The following is a 24,224-nucleotide window of genomic DNA, read 5'->3' on the forward strand; positions in this document are numbered from 1 at the left end:
AGAGTTGCATTAAACTCACGGAGAATCCAGTATTTCATGACAGGTCAAAGCATATCGGGATCAGATATCATTTAATCAGAGACTATGTTCAGAAGGGAGTTGTGAAGCTTGAGTATATTTCCACTGATGAGCAGGTTGCAGATATCCTTACCAAAGCCTTACCACGGGGCAAGCATGTCTACTTCAGAGACAAGATGGGTGTGGTGAGGAACACCTTCCTCAGTAAGAGGGAGTGTTGAAATTTGGTACTGGAGGACAGGTGGTTCCCTTAGGCTTTGATATTTGGCCTAGGGAAAAGTGTCCAAAAGAATTTAATTTTTCTCCTAAAGTGACTTTATAATTTTATAAAGTTAAATCTAATTTAAAAGTGACTTTAAGTGATAAAGTTACTAAGTCTAATTTTAAAGTGACTTTTATAAAGTCAATGAAAAACTAGAAAGGAAAAGTGACTTTGGAAATAAATGACTAAGTGGGTCTTTATTAAAGTGGGGTGAATTAAAAAATAAAAAGTTAGATTTAAATGAGCATTTAATCTCAGCCATTGATCTAAATCTATTTGAGCCATTGGATTTAGAGATCACCCAAAAGTCATTTGGAGTTATATTAAGGGAGGAAAAGGAGGAAAATATCACATTCGATTCAATTCTTTCATGAGCATATTGGGAGAAGGAGAGCAAGAGAGCAAGAGAGATTTCTGAGCAGGGAGGAGAAGGAGACAACAGCTTGGAACACATTCCAAGGCAGTCGTTGAGCAGATTTGTACAGCTGATTCAGCACACAATGAAAGGCAGATTTTGGCATGATTTTCGAGGAGAGGTTTGCACAAAAATCGAGGAGCAGTTTGCTAGTTTTTCTGCACGCAAAACGAGGGGCATACAGTAGCATTTAATGTTGAAAGTGGGCACGAAAATCGAAGAGACGGTATAACATTTATTGCTGTCCTGTTTTCTATAATTTCTAGTTTGCTGTGAAGCATGGGAAAAGAGATAAGTTGTAAATTTGCTTGCTGATTTTTTGCTGAAAATTTCTCACTGTAAAAGGCAATTTTCAGAAATAGAGAAGAGCTCTCAAACTATTTTTCCCCAAGAGTTGTAAGGGGTTTTTCCAGGGTCACATTGACCAAAAATCTCAGTGTTTAAATGTGTTTTAATGGCTGTTTATTACTGCTGATTTTTATTTCTGCAATTTCCAGCATTCTGTAAAATTTCCAGAATTTGTGTTTTCAGCAAATTTATTTTTTTTCAGCTTGTTAAATGTATGGTTACGGGAAATGGCATTTAACTATATGGGAGAAATAAGGAGAAACTGAAAACCGGGGTGGGAAAACAGAAATTTCTACATGGTATCAGAGCTTGAGTGCTGAAGTGTAGTTTGGGACAGCAAAAGGAAAAATTACAGTTGCTGATTTTTCACTCAGAAAATTCCAGCAAGCTCATTTTTTCATAAACAACAGTTTTATCTTTACTACAGCAGTGTTATTTTTCAGTTTTAGGACAACAGGATGTCATTGGGATTGAGGGTGGAGGATAGGTTGGATGGGAATATAAATTACAACATTTGGAAGGAGAGAATGCAGAGTATCTTTGAGGAGGCATAAGTCTGGGATATCATGGTGCATACCACACAGAACCCTGTTGTTGTATCTACTGAGGCTACTCAGTTGACAACTTATAATAAAAAGAACAACAAGGGTAAGAGGCTGGTTCTAGACGGAATCAAAAACCATTTCATTCCTCATGTGAGAGGAAAGAGCAATGCTCATGAGATGTGGACAGCATTGTCCAATATCTACTAGAGTACCAATGAGAACTGGAAGATGGTCCTGAAGGAGAAGTTGAAGAACATTAAGATGGGTAATGATAGTGCAGCTGGATATCTCACAAAGATTACTAATGTGAGAGATGAGTTGGAAGCGATTGGAGAGGCCGTTCCACCCACTGAGTTGGTGCGGATTACAGTGAATGGCCTCCCCCGTTCATGGTTGAACTTTGCTAATGGGGTTTGTGCACGTGAGACCCTTCCCACACGGGAGAGGTTTTGGGATGATTGCATTCAGACAGAGATCAGGAAAGGTCAGCTTGGAGCAGCCAAGCCAGTTGAGCAGGATGAGGATGTAGCACTGGTGGCAGGAGGCAAGAAAGGCAAAGGGAAGAAGCAGGCTTCCACAAGCAGTGGTGGGGGCAAAGTCAAAGGTAAAGGTAAACAGGGGAACACACAGAAGGACTATTCCAAGGTGAAGTGTAGGAATTGTCAAAAGATGAGACACTATGCAGTTGTGTGTCCGGAGAAGAAGAAGAAGAAGGGGAAGAACCAGGACGTGGCAGCTTCAGCAATGATTGAGGACTTTGCTGGTCGTTTTGACCGAGAGTTTGTGTTCACTACGTGTGAGTCCTCTAGTGCAGGATCACCTGCCACACAGGTTCAGAGGGAGCCTGCTTTTCCCTCGATTAGCGGAGCATCTTCAGGTATCTGGTATGTGGACAGTGGGGCTTCACGTCATATGACAGGAGTCCGTGAGTACTTCTCAGAGCTTTCAGAGAGTGGCACTGATATTGAGGTAGTACTCGGTGATGACAGAGTTGTTAGAGCAATCGGGGTGGGGACAGTGACATTTCAGAGGGAGTCCAAACCTCCCTTGAAGGTGTCAGAGGTTCTTTATGTGCCAGGGATGAGGAAGAACCTCATATCCGTCTCAGCTTTGGAGGACAGAGGATATGAGGTACTGTTCAGGGGAGGACAGGTGTTGATGTATCCCAGGGGCACTCTAGCTGATTCAGCTAGAGTGATAGGTGTACGCCATGCAAAGGTGTACAAGTTTGCATTCCAGCCCCTTTTGGCATTGAGCAGTAGTACCGACAGTAGAGCTAGCAGTTCTGAGCTGTGTGAGATTTGGCACCGCAGGATGGGACATATGTATCATGGAGCCTTGAGGACATTGCGGGAGATCACTATAAGTGTGCCAGATTTCAGTATTGATCACTTTGATACTTGCAGAGGTTGTGCGATGGACAAATTTTCCAAATCCCCTTTTCCCAGCAGTGACAGCAGAGCGACGGGGATACTTGATTTGATTCATTCTGATGTGAGCAGTTGGATGTCTCATGTTTCCTTCAGTGGATATGAGTACTATGTTTTATTCATTGATGATCACTCCAGGAGGACCTGGATTTATTTTTTGAAGACCAAGAGTGAGGTCTTCAAGCGGTTTCAGGAGTTCAGAGCTCTTGTGGAGACTCAGACAGGTCGAAAGATCAATTCCTTGAGGTCAGACAATGGAGGAGAGTACACCCTTGGAGAGTTTGTTGACTATTGTGCGGAGGTAGGCATTAGGAGGGAGTTCACTGTTCCTTACAACCCTCAGCAGAACGGGGTTGCGGAGAGGAAGAATAGATCCATCATAGGGGCTGCCAAAGCCATGTTACATGATCAGGGGTTGCCATTGTTCTTGTGGGTAGAGGCCTGCAACACAACTGTTTACTTGCAGAACAAGAGTCCGCATCGTGCCTTGGGGCACATGACTCCGGAGGAGGCTTTCTCTGGGAAGAAGCCTGATATTGGTCATCTTCATATCTTTGGATGCATTACATACTCCTATATACCCAAGGAGAAGAGGACCAAACTAGAGCCCACCGCAGAGAAGGGTATCTTTGTGGGCTACGGTGAGACCTCAAAGGCCTTTCGGATTTACATTCCTGCACAGAGGAGAGTTGTTGTCAGACGAGATGTGAAGTTCGAGGAGGACAGGGCCTTTAGGAGGTCACGGGAGTTAGAGTATCTGGATTAGCCAGACCCTCAGCAGCAGTTGAGTCAGTTGCAGGGATCCAGTGGGCAGGGATCAGGAGGATCCGGAGGTACATCTATGAGGATGTTAGGTCTGTCAGTGAGCAGTGGTTCGCCGAGCCAGAGGGGTGGTGCTCCGGGCAGCATGCAGAGCAGTTCATAGAGCAGTTCACTAGGGAGTCCATTGATGGATAGTTCACACAGTGCCTCAGCTTCTACAGGTTCAGGTGCAGGCAGGAGGACAACAGACAGACAGTCAGGAGTTCAGGCTACTGATGGTGATGAGGAGGAGGAGTTTCATTCTCCTATGGGAGAAGCATGCTCAGGGAAGAGAAAGCCCAAGTGGCTTCAGGACACCTTGAGAGATGCCAGATCTGTTGCTGAGCCGAAGAGGCCGGTCAGAGAGAGTAGACCCCCTGAGAGGTTTTTTAGCTATATGGCGATGGTTACCGGCATCCTTGACTCTGAGCCTTCTAGCTATGAGGAGGCAGCTAGCCAACAAGTCTGGAGAGAGGCCATGCAAGAGGAGTATTCTTCTATCATGAAGAATGATGTTTGGGAGGTGGTGCTGAGGCCTGAGGGCAAATCCGTGGTTACTTCCAGATGGCTTTACAAGGTAAAGCATGCTGCAGATGGCAACATTGAGAATTTCAAAGCGAGGTTTGTGGCTAGAGGGTTCTCCCGGTAGAGGGAGTTGATTATGAGGAGACCTTCGCTCCCGTGGCTTGATATACTTTGATCCGCTCCATTATATCGATAGCAGCAGAGATGGGTTGGAAGATCCACCAGATGGATGTGAAGACCGCATTTCTCAATGGCTTCATACAGGAGGAGGTGTACATTGAGCCGCCATAGGGCTTTGAGGTGCATGGGAAGGAGTCCCATGTGTGCAGACAGAAGAAGGCCCTTTATGGCCTGAAGCAAGCTCCCAGAGCTTGGTACTCCAGGATAGATACATATTTGCAGGGGATGGGTTTCACAAAGAGTGAGGCAGATCCGAACCTTTACTTTATTGTGATTGGTGAGGAGCCTCTCATTCTGGTGTTGTATGTGGATGACTTGATCATTACAGGTGCAGAGAGACTCATAGAGCACTGCAAGAGAGATCTTGCGACGGAGTTTGAGATGAAGGACATCGGCTTGATGCATTACTTTTTGGGTTTGGAGGTGTGGCAGGAGGAGGGGCATTTCTTCCTGGGGCAGGGGAAGTATATTGTGGACATCCTTAGCAGATTCCACATGGAGGATTGTAGACCCATGTCGACACCAACGATCACCAACTGGAAGAAGCTTCATGCTTCAGATTCCGAGTTGGTGGATCCCACATTGTACAGGCAGCTGATTGGTTCCTTGATGTATTTGGTCAACACTAGACTAGATATCTGTTTTGCAGTCAACATGATGAGTCAGTTTATGTGTGAGCCTAGGAAGGCTCACTGGGTGGTTGCAAAACACATTTTGCGATACTTGCAGGGGACAGTGGATTATGGTCTGGACTACAGGCAGGGAGATGGAGTGAGATTGGCAGGATACACTGATTCTGATTGGGCAGGTTGTGCTTCTGATAAGAAGAGCACTTCAAGGTGCTGTTTTGGGTTGGGTTCAGCAGTAGTGTCATGGTTCAGCCGGAAGCAGCAGTCAGTAGCACTGAGTTCAGCAGAAGCAGAGTATATGGAAGCCAGTCTAGCTAGTTGTGAGGCTATCTGGCTTCGCAAGATGTTGTTTGGCTTATCTGGTCAGCCGTTGAGACCTTCAGTGATTTACTGTGATAATCAGAGTTGCATTAAACTCACGGAGAATCCAGTATTTCATGACAGGTCAAAGCATATCGGGATCAGATATCATTTAATCAGAGACTATGTTCAGAAGGGAGTTGTGAAGCTTGAGTATATTTCCACTGATGAGCAGGTTGCAGATATCCTTACCAAAGCCTTACCACGGGGCAAGCATGTCTACTTCAGAGACAAGATGGGTGTGGTGAGGAACACCTTCCTCAGTAAGAGGGAGTGTTGAAATTTGGTACTGGAGGACAGGTGGTTCCCTTAGGCTTTGATATTTGGCCTAGGGAAAAGTGTCCAAAAGAATTTAATTTTTCTCCTAAAGTGACTTTATAATTTTATAAAGTTAAATCTAATTTAAAAGTGACTTTAAGTGATAAAGTTACTAAGTCTAATTTTAAAGTGACTTTTATAAAGTCAATGAAAAACTAGAAAGGAAAAGTGACTTTGGAAATAAATGACTAAGTGGGTCTTTATTAAAGTGGGGTGAATTAAAAAATAAAAAGTTAGATTTAAATGAGCATTTAATCTCAGCCATTGATCTAAATCTATTTGAGCCATTGGATTTAGAGATCACCCAAAAGTCATTTGGAGTTATATTAAGGGAGGAAAAGGAGGAAAATATCACATTCGATTCAATTCTTTCATGAGCATATTGGGAGAAGGAGAGCAAGAGAGCAAGAGAGATTTCTGAGCAGGGAGGAGAAGGAGACAACAGCTTGGAACACATTCCAAGGCAGTCGTTGAGCAGATTTGTACAGCTGATTCAGCACACAATGAAAGGCAGATTTTGGCATGATTTTCGAGGAGAGGTTTGCACAAAAATCGAGGAGCAGTTTGCTAGTTTTTCTGCACGTAAAACGAGGGGCATACAGTAGCATTTAATGTTGAAAGTGGGCACGAAAATCGAAGAGACGGTATAACATTTATTGCTGTCCTGTTTTCTATAATTTCTAGTTTGCTGTGAAGCATGGGAAAAGAGATAAGTTGTAAATTTGCTTGCTGATTTTTTGCTGAAAATTTCTCACTGTAAAAGGCAATTTTCAGAAATAAAGAAGAGCTCTCAAACTCGTTTTCCCCAAGAGTTGTAAGGGGTTTTTCCAGGGTCACATTGACCAAAAATCTCAGTGTTTAAATGTGTTTTAATGGCTGTTTATTACTGCTGATTTTTATTTCTGCAATTTCCAGCATTTTGTAAAATTTCCAGAATTTGTGTTTTCAACAAATTTATTTTTTTTCAGCTTGTTAAATGTATGGTCATGGGAGAGGGCATTTAACTATATGGGAGAAATAAGGAGAAACTGAAAACCGGGGTGGGAAAACAAAAATTTCTAACCTGTCTTCGTACATTCTAAAGTTCACCAACTGATTGTAATAACAATATTTTTGATGCAAATATTGGATGATCTGGAATGAACTTCAAAAATTGCAAACCTGAAGACAGTGCCCATTCTGTAGTAGTTGAATACTTCTTGCCCCATATTAGTGTTTTCCCATCAATTTTTTTGATACGAAACTGATGTTGGAAGCTAATGTCATTAAGTTGTTCAATGCATTTCCCCTCACCATGTGATCCCAGAATAAACCTTCGCATGTCAACAGTTTCTTCCAACACATCAAAAGTAGGCTTTGGCATGTATGATTTCTTAATACATTCAATTAGTGATGGCAAGCTCCCAACTTCCTTCCTCCTCAATGTGACTGAAAAACGACTAAACATCTTATCAATATGGTCATGAGTGTGCCCAACAAGAAGGAAACCAACCTTTACCTTTTGAAAATTTTTCAATTCAACAAGCATATTTAGATATCCAAAAACAACCTGATTTTTGTTTTCACGGCAAGTGTTGTCCAATTGTAGATACAAAACTTCAGGAAGAATACCAGACCAATGAGAAATCACATCATGAATTATGGTTATGGTCATATTTGCATCATTATGAATATTTGGAGCTGTGAAGTACACCCTTGGCAACATTTTCCCATTGAAGACCATACAACCGACCAAGTGAGACTGAATAAAATTTTCCTCCTGTAAATGTTTGGGTGTGCAAACAAAATGTGGTAAAAGTGTTTTCTTTTGGTCCATACCATCAATTATCAAACCCAAATATTTATTTGGATTATCATAACACTTCTTTCAATGCTTGTACAACTTCTTCCTTTCGTTTGTTTGTTGTTCGCAATGCTCCTGAAGTTCTTTGACAATTAAATCTACACAACATAAAAGAAATTCATTAAGAAATATGTTTTTGTAGCAGATGACTATACAATTTTAGAAGTTAAATTTATGAATGCTTACCTCTTTCTAAGCCTTCACATTTTTCCCTTTTTGATTTAAGAGAAGAACATGTACTGCAAATCCCCATCCTTGTCTTCTTAGTGTAATGCCCCACTTAAACCTTATCCTAAAATTTTTGTTAATGTTTACATTATCTAAAAATATTGACAAATATTGGTCTAATATAAAATTCATGATTTCCATTATTCAAATTCCCCACTTACCTTCTCAAATTGAATATTAGGTAGGATATGGTCTCCTTCCATTATTTCAAAATATATGTATTCATTTCACATTACCCAATGTACCCTCACATTTACTAAGGAGAAGACATGGTCCTCTCCATGTAATTACATCTCACATTCCCCAATGTACCCTCACATTTACTAAGGAGAAGACATGGTCCTCTCCATGTAATTACATCTCACATCCCCCAATGTACCCTCACATTTACTTGGGAGAAGACATAGTCCTCTCCATCTTATTATCAATATATATATTCATTTCACATTCCCCAATGTACCTTCACATTTACTAAGGAGAAGACATGGTCCTCTCCATGTAATTACATCTCACATTCCCCAATGTACCCTCACATTTACTTGGGAGAAGACATGATCCTTCCCCATTAAATTCTCAATTTTATATTCATGTCACATTTCCAAATGTACCCCTAGCTTACTTGGGAGAAGAGAAGTCAATTGTAAGGATGGAAGAGAAGTTAATGACATTAATGAGAGGTGGTTGAGATGGAGAAGGGAAGGAGGGTATAAAAAGGGAAGGGGGAAGGAAGAAAAGGGGGGTTGGAGTCTTGCTTAGGATTGTGGGGGTTGGTTGTGATTGTTTGGACTTGTTATGATTTTGGGAGACCTTGGAAACCTATGGAGGTTTCTTGGGTTTGAGAGGAGGGAAGTATTGTTATTTGGTTTTGCACATTCTTCTTGAGGACTCACTATATCTGGTTGGACTTGGGCACGGAGGGCTAGGGAACCTGTCGAGGTCTCCTGGGCTAGGAATTTATTTCCTAGTTGGCTGGGAGGTAAATCCGGTTGGGTCAGTGAGAAGGAGCGTTCAACTGGAGCTATAAGACAAAGGTATCATCATCAACCACCGGAGCAGGTATTTTTCCATGGACTACTCTTGTTAAGTTGATATTAATGGAGTGCTCACCTTAATTTATGTTGCTTATGATAAAATAATAAGATGTTAAATGTTTAAAGCTATGTAAGAAGGTCAATAAGCTCCTTTTATTACTTTTAAATCAGCAGGAAAATAGATTTGTTAGTGTATAATAGATTGAGGCTCTAATAATAGGAATCAGGCCCTTACACATGGTATCAGAGCCTTGGTTCAAAATCTGGACCCAAAGCCCACTAAAACCCAAATGCCGCTAGAAGGAGTACTTGAACCTCCGACCTTATAGCTGTTAAGCCGTTGTGGTTAACAATCCTTTACTCATGAGAGCATCTAAATTTTGGTGCGCTGCAACCTAATTTCCAAGATGTCGATTTAATCAAATGAAGGGATATATAGGGTTTCCGAACTTGTTTATGTAATGAAAATAATGGATATATAATGCTGTCTGAGTTCGTTTCATGCAAGGAAGAAAATCTAGCTGGTTTTAAGTTATCAATAAGATCTAAGCTATCCTCTGTGTTACTATTGATTTGTGATGCTGCCAAATAGTTGTGCTCTCTGAGAAGGCAAATTATTGTAACTATGTAGTACCTGGTTATAAATGTGACAGTATGTGAGAAACATTATTAGGCAGCGAGTTTTAATGGGATTCTACATTTTGAATCATACAATATATATTTCATTGATTCTCCCATTTCATCTGCTGATACGTTGCCATATGCTCCTCAGTTGAGTGGATCCCTTCCATTATGGTCGTTGTTACAGTCTATAGAAAGTAAATTTGAATGGTATCATAGCTCGCAATTGGGTTCTCGGTCTGCCGGCAGCTTAAAAGACTTGTGTCATTGCAATTACATGAGGCTACGACTTCAAACAAAATACAAAACTTAAAAAAAAAAAAAAAACAGAACATAACGCTGATGACGTCCCAATCCCAATTGCAATATCTACCCAGCACCAATGGGAGCGCGATGCCTGTTTGTGTTGTCGTTTTTAAGACCATACAACAGAATCAAATTAGGCTTACAAATAAATTAAGTGCCCTTCAATCTTCTATATCCAGCACACTCAGATCATCTACTCGTGTCACACATCCATCATTGAATCCCATCATTCTTAATTGATCATGAACTGGAAGAAATGACATGCTCTTTCATGTCAGAATGTTCGATTCTCATCACTGTAGAGAGTATTCTCATGTCCTTGCAGCAAATGCAATCTGCATGCTAAGTTGTGTAGCCAAAAAGGTTCATTCTCTCTGTGCTTACTGTGTTAAAATTTCCGACTCTGTTTCAGTCTCTTTAATCCCTTCCTGAGAGTCAGAATCACTCATGGACTCAGAACTCCCCCCATTAAACTCGTCCTCTGAATAAAAATCAGTGTCTTCATTTCCTGCTCCATTTTCAATAACTCTAGCTTTAGGTTTCAAAAACTCTTTCAATGGATCCAATATGTAAGGCTCCATCAACTCCCAAACCCAGATTGCATCCTTACCTTGACATCGTATCTGAAACTGCTTTCCCTTCCTTTTTATGACACAATTTATTGACTTCATTCTCAAGGCTTTCCCAACACATTCAACATTTTCAACTTTATAGTTTTGTGCATAAAATATAACATCTCCAGAAGTGCTCTTACGTCCACCATACATATACCAGTATGCTAGAACACTGGGGAGATAGCCACCGATGTATAAGCCGTGGCATTACCATCTGTCCCCCTGGTCTAAATTGATTTGCATAAAATCGAAAACTACCATGACTCACAGTAGAAAAATGAGGCGGTATGTCTTCAGCTTGAATTTTCAATCGATCAACTGGTTTCAGCCATTCATAAAATGTGTCGTATATGTGTGCTTTCAATACATCCTGTACCTCAAATTTTTCATTGAACTCAAAATGAACTTCAAAAGTCTTGTTCTCATCGTACGATTCTACCTTAGCACTAGAAAAAAATATAGCAATTAAAATCTCACGCTGCTCTGCAACAAGTTTCAAGCTGAGATGCTTATTAACATTTTTTTTCACCCAAATTGAGCAACGGTTTTATTTGTAGCATCAATGTAGGCTCAACGTCATATTTCTTATGACACATTTCATCATACAATTGTTTGATCCTTTCTTCTTGGCTAACATTGAGATATCCCTCTAGCATTATGTTTCACATCTTGATTTAATACCAATTGCACCATCCCTTTGCAACTCTGCAAAAACCCCCTCAGCCCTCTCCAGCATGCCACATTTAATCAAGGATTCAAGGTATATTTCATAAGCTTCCTGATTAGGTCGACACTTTGCCATACATCGAGAGAATGTGGATTCTACTTCGCCATACATAGACAGGCACATATACATTTGCATCAAGTCCACATAGGATGGCTGCAGTGGCTTTAGACCACTATCCTCAAATTGCTTCATAAAATTTTCCGCATGTTCTTTTTCTTGGGCTTTTGACATTATCTCAATAATTTTCAGATAAGAAATCACACTCATGGAGACTCCTTCCTCCTGCATTTTTGTGAATATCTCCAAAGACTTCATAGGTTGTCCAACCTTGGCATAAACTTCCATTTGATACACATAAGCCTGAGAAGTGAGACCTACAGCAGTGTCAACTAACTTTGCCCAAGTTCTTTTAGCCTCTTTTACATCTGCATGTCTTGAACAGACCCTGAGTATTGAGACAAGTAAGTCTCTACTTTCCTTAAATCCTGCTTGCTTCATCTCATTTCTTAGACAGACTATTCTTTCATGATCTATACAATCTTGGTAGCTGTGAAGCCATATTAAACCTTCATAAATATACTCCTTTATCCTATGCCCTGCTGTTTTCAAATTCTGAAACACAGCTTCTGCTAGTCTTAAATGATGTTTTTCAATCCCTCCCGTGCCACATAATAGGGCCTTAAAAAGAGATTTTTATAAGTTGAGACTTGGCTGATACCCTCCAAGTTGAATCATGCAATTGTATATGTCACAGGGTTCATCAACAAAACCTTTAACCGGTGCTTCAATGTAAGCCATAATGAGAAGAATGAATGTTAGTGAGCACACCTACAATCTTCGGTGAGAAATTATTTAATGATGATGGCAAGAACAAAGTTGATCCTATAGTGTAGAACAGATCAAAGAATGAAGTTGATCCTATAGTGTAGAAGAGGTCAAGAACAAAATTGATGCTACAGTGTAGAAGAGATTAGTGGGCAGTAATACATACCTCACCACCACTGCCTTGATGCAATGTATGCTATGAGTTTAGTTCAAGGTTTAAGCAGGATCCAAGTATATATATATATATATATATATATATATATATATATATATATATATTATAACAAAGAGTACACTGTGGTAAACCAATGGTACATGCAATTTTAGTATTTGTACATTCGTGAGCACTCTGGCTTTGTTGGATACATGGATAATGATTGAGCAAGCTCCATTGCATAATATAATAGGAGCCAATATATCAATGTGAAAATCACACAATGCACAACTCCCAGAACCTTGTAAACACTCTTTCAATACCTCCTATCTCCTCTGCACACTACCCACACATGGAATAATCATTTCCTGAAACCCCCACGTGCATCCCCCTTCCTTGGCCCAAGAAGACTCACAATTTTTCTTGCTTGTGGCAGATGGATTCGTGGGTCAACTTGGGGAATCGAGGTGGGTACTTGCCATACCTTTTGTTGATAGTTCCTTCTATCCAGCTTCTTCTCATCCCTTCATAACTCTTAGTGGTTGGCTGCCCCACTACCCAGCTCTCCCTCAATAACTGATTTCTGGGAAGTAATTTCAAATTTAAATTTCTGGCAATTTGGCAATATGGGACTTTCGGCAAAGGTCAATTACTTGGTAGGAAAGGTAACCTCCTAGTGCCCTCACCGGATTCCACTCGTAGTATCATGGCTAGTACTAGTGCTTCATTCTTTAATCAGTGGTTTGGTAAATATTCATTAACTAACAAAACATAAGTATATCATTTATAAGTTGTCTGTTCCAGTTTAAAAAAAATAAAAAAAAATTGAGGAACATCCATGTTGTGATTCGCGGTGACATTGAGACATATTTACAAACTGGGGGGAAACAGGGTATGACAGAATCTAGAAGAAACTTCATACTGTAAAATGGCATGGATCCTGGACAATTGACGATCTGGAGGTTGTCTGCCGTGAAATTGGGGCAAATAAACAAGCAAAATGAGTGCTTTATTTTGTTTTGTTTTTGTTTTTTTACGTGTCTTTTATAGACAGATGGCTGAGTTTGAATTGTGAGAAGTGAGAGTCTGACTCACGTTTGACCTACAAGTATGAGTCATACTTGTAATTCGATTCACAAATATGACTTTGGGCCACAGGACAGACTTGGAGAAATTGAATTTGGCTTGGTTTTCTCAAAGAGCAGAGTCAAATTCAGCAGTCCAATTGGACTGGAAGAATCTGGAAATGCTAGTGAAATGGAAAAATTGTCCAAGTAGGTTGCCGCAGGTCTCAGTTGAAACCAGGATAGATGCTGATTTCTCCAAGTCTGTGCATTCTGCTTGGTTTACCGTATATGATATCGAATATACCCAATAAAATAACTATAAACTTGGAAAAAAAGAAAAAGAAGAAAAACTTGGTTTACCGTATATTCTTGCTTAGTGAAAGATTTTCTTAATTATCGAGAGGCCCTGTACAGGGTCGTACACTCCTCTGTGGGGGGGTATCTCTCGCTTGGGAGTGTGGTCACTGGATGGTTAAATGAATTAATCATTCTTGCTCAGCATTTTCTTTAAATCGTTGGTTTATTTTCCTTTCCTCTCATTGATTTTGGTGTCCTTTTAAGATTTCGGCTTCATCTCAAGTATTCTTGGTGAATGGTGTTTGAACCAGTGCGTGTGGCATTGTGTAGTTCTTCGTATTCTTGCCCCGGATGAAACTGACCCTTGCATGTGTGAACCTTTGTCCATCTATTGTATGCTAATGAGTGGCATTGGAATGGATTAGAATTCGGTTGTGAACAGAGTGAACTTGGGATTGTAATTATCATCAAGCAAATAAGTGGTCATTGAGCTGATTTACTCTTGCATTCTATCCTCGCATTATAGATCTATCCAACAACAGGCAACTAGAGGTAGTTTATTACTGTATCCTTATATTAGTCTTGCAATTACTTATAGGAATTGTGGTAGATTGTAAATTTTTTGGAAACTCGTGTTGGTGAAATGGGTAGGCTATAAGCAATCTGTTAAGGCTGCAGCTATGTCAGAGATGTTTAATAAACCTCTCTTAAATATTTACTACCAAAATAACTTCTAAAACCACCTCACCAAAGGAAGTCACTAATGAAGGCAAGTCATGAAAGCCAAACAAGAGGAGGAAATGAATATTTGAACCAGTTACTTTGTTCAAATCATTTCTGTTCTGAGAACAACTTCTTCTAACTAAGGTTGCCTGGCCTTTTCATTATCTAGGTGGTCTGCCATAGTTGTTCATTACAAGATTCTTGCCAAAACAAGAATGCAAGCTATGCCCAGTATGTGTGACATTAAAATGTATCAGTCGGTAGATTTGCTTTCCAGTAAATGCTTGCAGTCTTATTGAGTTGCCAAAATAAAAACAACGGTACAATTTGTATTTATTTATTTATTTTTAATTTTTATTATCACAACAGAAAAACATATTGTTATAAGCTTTGGAATGTTCAAAAAGGATAACTAGAAGTATAGACCACTGATGATCATCATTTATCATCAGAGTAAACTAGATAATGTCAAATTCTGGATCTAAGTAATAGGAAAAAAATGTGGATTGTTGTCTTTTGTTTCCATGTTTATTTTGATTTGACCAACCTTTGGCTGACCTTGCAACCATTGCAAGTGTTCAAAGGGATTTATTGAACCTTTCCTAGAACTTTTATAAATTATACTCATTTCAAAATGACCAATGCAATGAATATTTTCAACGAAAACCCTCTTTTGCAAACTATTTTGGAATTGTACTTTCTTTCCAGAATGTGCCAGTGTAATATGCAATATCCTTTAGAGAGCTTAAACATTTTTTTTGCTTTTGGATGGATATGTAGAGATTCATTGCCAAGCATTTTACTCCAGGCAACATTATTAGCTGATATAGTGTTTGGCCTCCCTAGTTAACGGATGGGACTTCATTCTGTTTCTGCTGTCAGGTCTATGTTGCTAGTAATAGTCCATGACAGAAAATAAATTGTTTCTTTGGGGCCCAATCGTGCTTTCCAGACTCTAGAGTCTCTCGGTTCTTCTTTCTCTAAGGGAATTGGAGCTAAAAGTAGTTCAATTTCTACTGAACTCTGTTAAGTGTTACTATCTATAAGAGCTTGCTCGCATTCTTGCAATTTTGAATATTATTGATTTTTATTGATTGTTTTTGACAAATTCTAGTTCAAACCTCCATCACCATGGGAGCAGTTGTCTTCCAGTTAATTAATCTCATCATTGGACAGTTCTTGCATGGTGACAATATCCTTACAAGATTATATTTATCTTCAAGTTGTTCTCCAAACAACCATCTTCAAGTGATTAACTGTCTTCATGTCATGAAAATAATTTGCTCTTTTGTTGGCTAGACTGAAACGACTACAGTTAGGGGATATCACCTAGGCTTGGACACATCTTCGGATCCGAGGAGTCTCCTGTAAATGGTATGTTATATTGACCCAATCGTCTAAGGCCGATCTTCAAAGAAGTTAGGGAGTCTTTTATAGTTTTTCCAGCTTCTTTACATTTAAAGGCTCCCATATATAGCATGAGTTGTTGACCCAACGCGCTTAGGCTCATCTTCAAAGAAGCTAGGAGTCCTTTGTGATTATCCCAGCATCATTACATTTGAAGATTGTTTCCCTCGTACCTTCATGGCTTCAAAAGTGAGAAAGAGGCTTTATATTAAAACAGATCTTCAACATACTTCTACTACAAGTTGGTTCTATGTTGATGTTATGCCTGCATCAAATACTTTTTACAAACAGAGCTAGATTCTCCCTTTAAATAATAATAATAATAATAATAAATAATAATAATAATAATAATAATAAAGGTCATGGCCAAGCCAAACACGAAATTGGTTTATGAGACCCCTTGTTTCTGGAACAAGGGATCCACCTCCTTGCAGTGATTTGACTACTAAAGTCTGTGGAGGTTTACCTTCTCTACTCCCCTCTAGATTTGAATCTATGACCTCTTACAAGGAAATACATGTTCTTAACCATTAAGCCCACCAAAGCCATTATAAGCTTTATCTTTGTACAAATTTTAATCTTAACATTGCATGCTTTCTGTAGATGAATGATTATAGAAATAAGCAGATGAGGTTGTTAAGCTTCTTGGAACCTATAAATGGAGACACCAGATCTGCAATATAGTGAGGATGTCACAACAAAGACCTAAATTTAGTTTATGGTTGTAATGCTCATGACTTCCGTTAACTAGCACGTGTCATTTAAATACCCTCTACTTTAAACATAGGGATATAGTATAGAGTGGTTTGAGTTACTACGAAGCCCAAAACATGCCAAGAGTTTTCCCTAAGTGATCTAGTACTATCCTTACCATTTGATAGTTTTTTTTAAGGCATGGTTAATTGGTTAAAGTGTTCTTAATTGAATTGAACTTCTCCAAAAATCGATTTTCGCTAGAATGCATCAATCTAGCATGGTGAGATTCAATGTAATGGTTTCTTCTAATCCATACATATTAAGCCTAGTCTTGTAACTAAGTATGCTTTGTCATGTTGTTTGTTTATTAAGACAAAGAAATCTAGAAAGTAATCAAGAAATTAGTTAATAATGAATAGGCACAGGTAACAAGGAAAAACAATAAAACTAGCAGGCAAACAATCCAAAGAAAAAAAAACGCTGACATGATGTAACCTAAGGTTGAGGAAAAGAGGATGCCAACAATTATTGCATGGTGCATAACAGATGGAGGCTTGACAAAGACGGTCTAGTGGGGTAGAATTTTCTAGTGAAAACATAGATTGAATATTATGGACTTGTGTAAGGCTTACTGTGATAGTTATTTTTAATGATCTTAAATTAAATGAGAATATCAATTCGTAGAGAATTTGGGATTTTACAATGGAAGCTTATTTAGTCAATAAAAGACCAGTGAAAATATTATGATACACTTTTATCCTTATCCTAGTGTTGAATAAAAATGTCTTGAAAAATATTGTGTCTCTAGTTTTGGATAAAAGGACCCTCAACTTTCTTCGCAACTTTTGTGGTCACTGGCCACTTATGATAGGAGTAGGCATCTTTAGAAATGTGGTGTCATTTAGAGGGGAAATACCAATAGCAGCAGGGCAAAGGCAATTATCCCATTCGTTTAATTATTTCTCATTTGTCTAGTCATATTGTGAGCTGCAGTATATATCATGAAATTGTTTTGGTACTAGTAAACAATGATTAAATATATAATAAATTTGAACCTTTTGACATTTAGAGGACATTCTCTCAATAAAAAAAAAAAATAAAGTATGAAAATCATGTTGGAAATAATTTTTAAAGTTTGGAGTCTTTCATTTTCAAGATTAACTAAATGGGTTTGGAAGATGAAAAACCATCAAATTGGAAGAGTGGGACTTTCATATTCACTAAGGTTTTAAAGAAATTATATGCATAAAACTTATACTAACACCTTCTAGTGGAATTGATAGTGCACTAATCCGTTGCTTGCCATTATTTTGGTTTGGTACCACCTTATAGGATATCTGGGTTCAAATGCTATTTTCCATGATGGATAGTTGAATCTATTTCAACTCTAATAGTTACTGAAGGGTTCCACAAGGATGTCACATGAGCATTTATGATGCCCCCTTTTAACGTAGATAGCCACCTATGTTAAGGTTCTATTTTTCAGTTCCATGATGTTATTTATGAACATTATACACATTTGGTTGGACATGTGAAAATAAATTGATGGATTTGGTATTGATGATGGAAATGTTGGATGTATGACCAAATCTGTGACTTACTTGGTTACAATTTATCTAGTGCATGACTTGTCAGAGTTATTGTTGCATCGTATAAGCTTATATAGATATGATTTATCTAATCAATGACTTAGTGAAATTATGATTTATCTAATGTAAGATTTATTTCCAGTATGAACAACAAAAATTGACACGTGGACACTGGGCTTAATAAACGTGATGTTTAAGATCATGTATCTATATCTATTTTGTGGTTGCATATATGGATGGATGAGAACTAAACTATAGGTTGGAAAGAACCGTATGATAACCAATATCTACTATTCCATTGGGGAAGGTTGAGACGACCAATGAGGAAAGGTACAATGTACATTATTCTATTACATTTGGTATCTACTTGATATGCACTCTTATGACATGAGTAAAATGCAAATGACAGGTGGCAAGATGACCTAATTGGATTATTCGATGACAAGTCCAACCAGCTCTGTAGTGTGGTCCGTGCTTTGAAGGAGGGGTGGAGGTGTTTCCCACTGTGTATCCTCCGAAACCTGGAATCGTGGGGAGGACAGCTGAACGCTCCCCCTAGACGTGTGATGATGATTGCCAGTTGCCTGCTGGGGAAGTTAGGTTGATGTATTCGACGCTTCCACCATGTCGGTTTTATTAGTGGTTAGTATGGCCGTTGCCACTAATAAAGCAGCAAAGGATGGATAGGGTGGAATGGAAGTAGGCCAGGGTGGATAGGAGGATATAGATCAGTTGGAGACTCTTGATGGGAAGAAATGCCATTGTCGGATTTATCCGATTTTATTGCTATAACTCTCTTTGGTTGCTATGCTTTCAAACTCCTTGCATCATTCATTCTAACTTCGAGACAAAGTTCTCTGAAGGAGGGGTGTATGTAATGCCCCACTTAAACCTTATCCTACAAATTTTGTTAATGTTTACATTATCTAAAAATATTGAGAAATATTGGTCTAATATAAAATTCATGATTTCCATTATTCAAATTCCCCACTTACCTTCTCAAATTGAATATTAGGTAGGATATGGTATCCTTCCATTATTTCAAAATATATGTATTCATTTCAAATTACCCAATGTACCCTCACATTTACTAAGGAGAAGACATGGTCCTCTCCATGTAATTACATCTCACATTCCCCAATGTACCCTCACATTTACTAAGGAGAAGACATGGTCCTCTCCATGTAATTACATCTCACATCCCCCAACATACCCTCACATTTACTTGGGAGAAGACATAGTCCTCTCCATATTCTTTTTTTTTTATCTATTAGACTAACCTAAGTACCCACGAGGGCTTTGAACCGGTGACCTATCGCAAGGAGTGTCTTGACAGCCCACCCATTCACTGTCAATCCAAAGCCCCGTGGGCATAGTCCTCTCCATATTATTATCAATATATATATTCATTTCACATTCCCCAATGTACCTTCACATTTACTAAGGATAAGACATGGTCCTCTCCATGTAATTACATCTCACATTCCCCAATGTACCCTCACATTTACTTGGGAGAAGACATGATCCTTCCCCATTAAATTCTCAATTTTATATTCATGTCACATTTCCAAATGTACCCCTAGCTTACTTGGGAGAAGAGAAGACAATTGTAAGGATGGAAGAGAAGTTAATGACATTAATGAGAGGTGGTTGAGATGGAGAAGGGAAGGAGAGTATAAAAAGGGAAGGGGGAAGGAAGAAAAACGGGGGGGGGGGTTGGAGTCTTGCTTAGGATTGTGGGGGTTGGTTGTGATTGTTTGGACTTGTTATGATTTTGGGAGACCTTGGAAACCTATGGAGGTTTCTTGGGTTTGAGAGGAGGGAAGTATTGTTATCTGGTTTTGCACATTCTTCTTGAGGACTCACTATATCTAGTTGGACTTGGGCACGGAGGGCTAGGGAACCTGTGGAGGTTTCCTGGGCTAGGAATTTATTTCCTAGTTGGCTGGGAGGTAAATCCGGTTGGGTCAGTGAGAAGGAGCGTTCAGCTGGAGCTATAAGACAAAGGTATCATCATCAACCACCGGAACAGGTATTTTTCCATGGACTACTCTTGTTAAGTTGATATCAATGGAGTGCTCACCTTAATTTATGTTGCTTATGATAAAATAATAAGATGTTAAATGTCTAAAGCTATGTAAGAAGGTCAGTAAGCTCCTTTTATTACTTTTAAATCAGCAGGAAAATAGATCTGTTAGTGTATAATAGATTGAGGCTCTAATAATAGGAATCAGGCCCTTACACTTAGGAATATGGAAATTGTTGAATTCTTTCTTCCATATCTTCACAAAATATTGATATGTAATAAATTGTCCATGTCCCTCAGCACCTTCTACATATTCTTTGTATAAGTTGTGGATTTATCATCTTGAAAAATTATCTGGAATATGTATTGCCTCTCTATTTGGCATACACTCTCAATGCAGTGAAAAGAAATATTTCATCCATGACATTGCAGTATTTGATAATGGCCCAAACTGTCTTTTATGATGTACTTCTGAATAAAATGTGGGATCCTTTTCCAAATTTCCTTGAATTCTCGAGAGACGAAAACTCCCAATCGAATGAAACATTTTGAAAGCTTTTCTACACATAAATAAATTCCTAATATGATAATCATAACCTGACAATGTAGATTTCATGCACCCAACTAAATATGAATTTTGCATGCTTTTATTCATTGAAAAATATCTCTTCCTACTTTCTAATGCAAATGTGAAATCCATATGTTTCAAGCAATACTTTTGGCAACATTCACTTGAAATGAGAGCGCTTCTTCTCGTCAAATATTCTGCTCTACCCCTTGTATAACTAGAACAGCTTGCATTGATATGAAAAGGTCTGCTCCTACTCCTCAATACAATATTTCTTGGCAACATCTCCATCATTGGATCATCATTTGTATAAGGATTTTCATCCTCATTAAGAGGAATGTTATCCACACTATGATCAGCTCTGCTTTTCAAATATTGACTTGGAGGATATTCTTCATCTTCCCCTTCTTCAGTGCTACTGTCATAGTCCTTAGAATTTAGACTGAATGGAAAATTTGACTTGATGTTTAATGGATATTCTTCCTCATGTGCATTGTCAGTGCTACTCTCATAGTCCATAGAAGTAGGACTAGGTCGAAAATGTGATTGTTTACTTATTGAAGATGCTACATCCTGTCCTTTGTCACTGCTACCTTTATACTCATTAGAATTAGGACTAAGTGAATCATCCTGTCCTTCATCACTGCCGCTTTCATAGTCCTTAGAATTAGGACTAAGAGGACACTGTGACACTCCATTCTTTTGAAATTCATCATGACGCTCTTCATAACTGTTTCTCTCATAGTCCTTAGAATTAGGACTAAGTGGACACTGTGACACTCCATTCTTTTGAAATTCATCATCCTGCTCTTCATCACTGCTGCTCTCATAGTCCTTAGAATTAGGACTAATTGGACACCATGACACTCCATACTTTTGAAATTCATCATCATGCTCTTCATCACTGCTGCTCTCATAGTCCTTAGAATTAGGACTAAGTGGACACTTTGACACTCCATTCTTTTGAAATTCGTTATCACGCTCTTCATCACTGCTGCTCTCATAGTCCTTAGAATTAGGACTAAGTGGACACCGTGACACTCAATTCTCTTGAAATTCGCCATCGTGCTCTTCAAAACTACTGCTCTCATATTCCTCTGAATTAGGACTAAGTGGACATAGTGACACTCCATTCTTTTGAACTTCACCATCATGCTCTTCAAAACTGCTACTCTCATAGTCCTCAGAATTAGGACTAAGTGGACATTGTGACACTCCATTCTTTTGAACTTCACTATCATGCTCTTTGTCGCCGCTACTTTCATAGTCCTTAGAATTAGGACTAAGTGGAATCTGTGACTCTTTATTTATTTGAAATTCTCCATCCCCTCTTTCATCAGTGCTACTCTCATAATCTTTTGAATCAGGACTAAGTGGAAGAATTTACTTTCTATTCATAGTGGAAGAATTCCCATTATATTCATCAATATGAATAGAGTTGTTACGCGATGAAGATGTTGATGGTGTATAAATCGAAACTTCACTATCAGAACAATCCATCCCTAAGGATATTATATAGCTTAAAGAATGAAATTTTCCCTCCAAAATTATTCCCTCCAAAAAATTTCGCTAAAATATTTCCCTCCAAAAAGTTTGTTAGATTTATTTACCTTCATTATTTTATTCTACAATTTATTGAAAAATGTAAAATAATTTTTTTTATGAAATAAATCAGTAAAATTAAAATTGTAAACTACAACTTCTACATTAATTATTCTAATAGTTAAAGTATATAATATTTACTAAACAAGTGAATTTTTTTTTTTTTAATTTTTATAATATATTCTAAAAAAAATTAATCCCACATTCAACCCATTGTAAAACAATTCTACAATATTCACTTTATAATATTTTAGTAAAACAATTCTACAATATTTGCTTTATAATATTTTAAAACAAATTATCCCACATTAACTATACGGAAAAACATCTCCGTAATTTCACTTATATATTAAATTTCATTATCACTATTACTCACGTCACATCCAGGTTTTCTGAAGTTCGTTGAAAGATTCGTGAATTTGTGGAGCAGCTATATTGCTATCAACAACATATTCAACGAAGAATTCTCGCAATTGAAAGGTAAGTTAAATTTTTTTCCTTTAAAATTTTCATATTAAATTAATTTAATGAAGAAGATTTTTTTTTTTAAATTAATAATTTTTCTGAGCCAAAATAACAATTATGTCCATCGTGAGCATGGTGGCCCCAATCAAACTCAATCACCCAATAGCCGTGGGTGGGCCACCGTGGTGTCGCATAGTGGGCGGGGAGGTCGGGCAAGGTGTGAGGGCTGTGGCGCCCACCCTGGCGGCTAGCAGACCTGCCATGCGGGTTGGGCAATTCTTAGCCCCTGCGGCAGGCGGGCGAGTTCCCGGGGTGGACGCTGCAACCCGACTCGCCCCCTATCACCAACCCCCCACTCGACACTCTGACCTACTTCAACCACACCCCGTGCCCTTGCCTCCTTTCCCCCCTCCACATCCCCACATGACTCGTCAACACTCCCATCCCTACCCGCACGCCCACCCGTCATCCACCACCTCACCTCACACGCCCTCCTGTTGTTGGGAAAATTATCCAATACGGAATGACCCTATCCCACTCTAAGGGTGATAGTACCTCAGCAACAATCAAAGCAAAGCTATTCGAGATTACTTCTTTATGAAATGTAAGAGAGGGGAGAAAGAGATCCACTAACCGTTGTCTTCCACTAATGATTGATCCAATCTTCTCTCTTCGCTGCTTGCCCCCAGCTCCTTGCTCTTTCACTAGCCCAGCTACACCAAGATCCTGCAAAATGGCAAGAGAGGGAAACTACAAGAAGCATACATTCATAATTGATTCAAGGATTAGAATAAATCAAATACACAAGTATAGCAATACACCATTGAGATACATGCATATAGAAGAACCTCAAATGCTTTATTAATGGAAGAAGTAAAGTTCTGAGAGTGTTACAACCATAAGAGGCCCAATCCAGCAACACCTCCCAGCAGAAAGAAATCTCCTCTTCACCTCCTTCAAGCAAATCACCCAATAGTTCTACACTCAAACCAACAACACTTCCTTACATTCACCAGATTCCAGCCTCTTTAGACCTCATGAGAGAGTTCTATATATAGGAGTTTTGGAGAAAGGATGAGTCAGCTTGAGGCTGGCATGAAGCTGACTAGTGTCCTCTCCCACTTCAGTTATTCTTCAGTTCTTGAGTCCACTTGGAGTTTCTTGCTTCCACTTGGAGATCTAGATCCTCTTACTCATCACAAGGCGAATTCCCTGATCCAAGTGTCATTTTGGAAGCTTCCTGGGCATTTGACACCTTGAGGAATGACTGTGCCACTTGGCCAATCTCGCCCAGCGCAGGTAGCCTTCATTAAAGTTCACATTCAGCGCAGGTACAGAGTGGAGCAGTTGACATTCAGCGCAGATGCTCAGTGGAGCAGTTGACATGATCCAGAATTAGCTTGTTTTTGAGTGTTTTCAGGTGGAGAACTGATATTTAGTGCTGTGGTTTGCTGACCTTGTTCCTCTAGGGGTAGGAACAACATGTTTAGGGACTTTGGATCCCTTAGATTATTGACATTTCATGCTTCATGCTGTAAGGCACAAAAATGTCTATAACAGTTGCCCCCTAAAGTATGAGGTCGTTTATCGGGTGAAATGCTTTA

The 24,224-nt window shown here is 39.0% G+C and overlaps 1 pseudogene; it reads right to left on the reverse strand.

Annotated features, from left to right (window-relative positions):
- Nucleotides 1-10,240: 10,240 nt before the first annotated feature.
- Nucleotides 10,241-23,089, reverse strand: LOC149247649 (pentatricopeptide repeat-containing protein OTP51, chloroplastic pseudogene; annotated as a pseudogene).
- Between the last annotated feature and the right edge of the window lie 1,135 nt (nucleotides 23,090-24,224).

This window comes from Pinus tabuliformis, chromosome 7 (assembly GCF_031772625.1).
Source record: "Pinus tabuliformis cultivar Carrire ecotype Pingquan chromosome 7, CPIR1, whole genome shotgun sequence".
Taxonomy (NCBI): Eukaryota; Viridiplantae; Streptophyta; class Pinopsida; order Pinales; family Pinaceae; genus Pinus; species Pinus tabuliformis.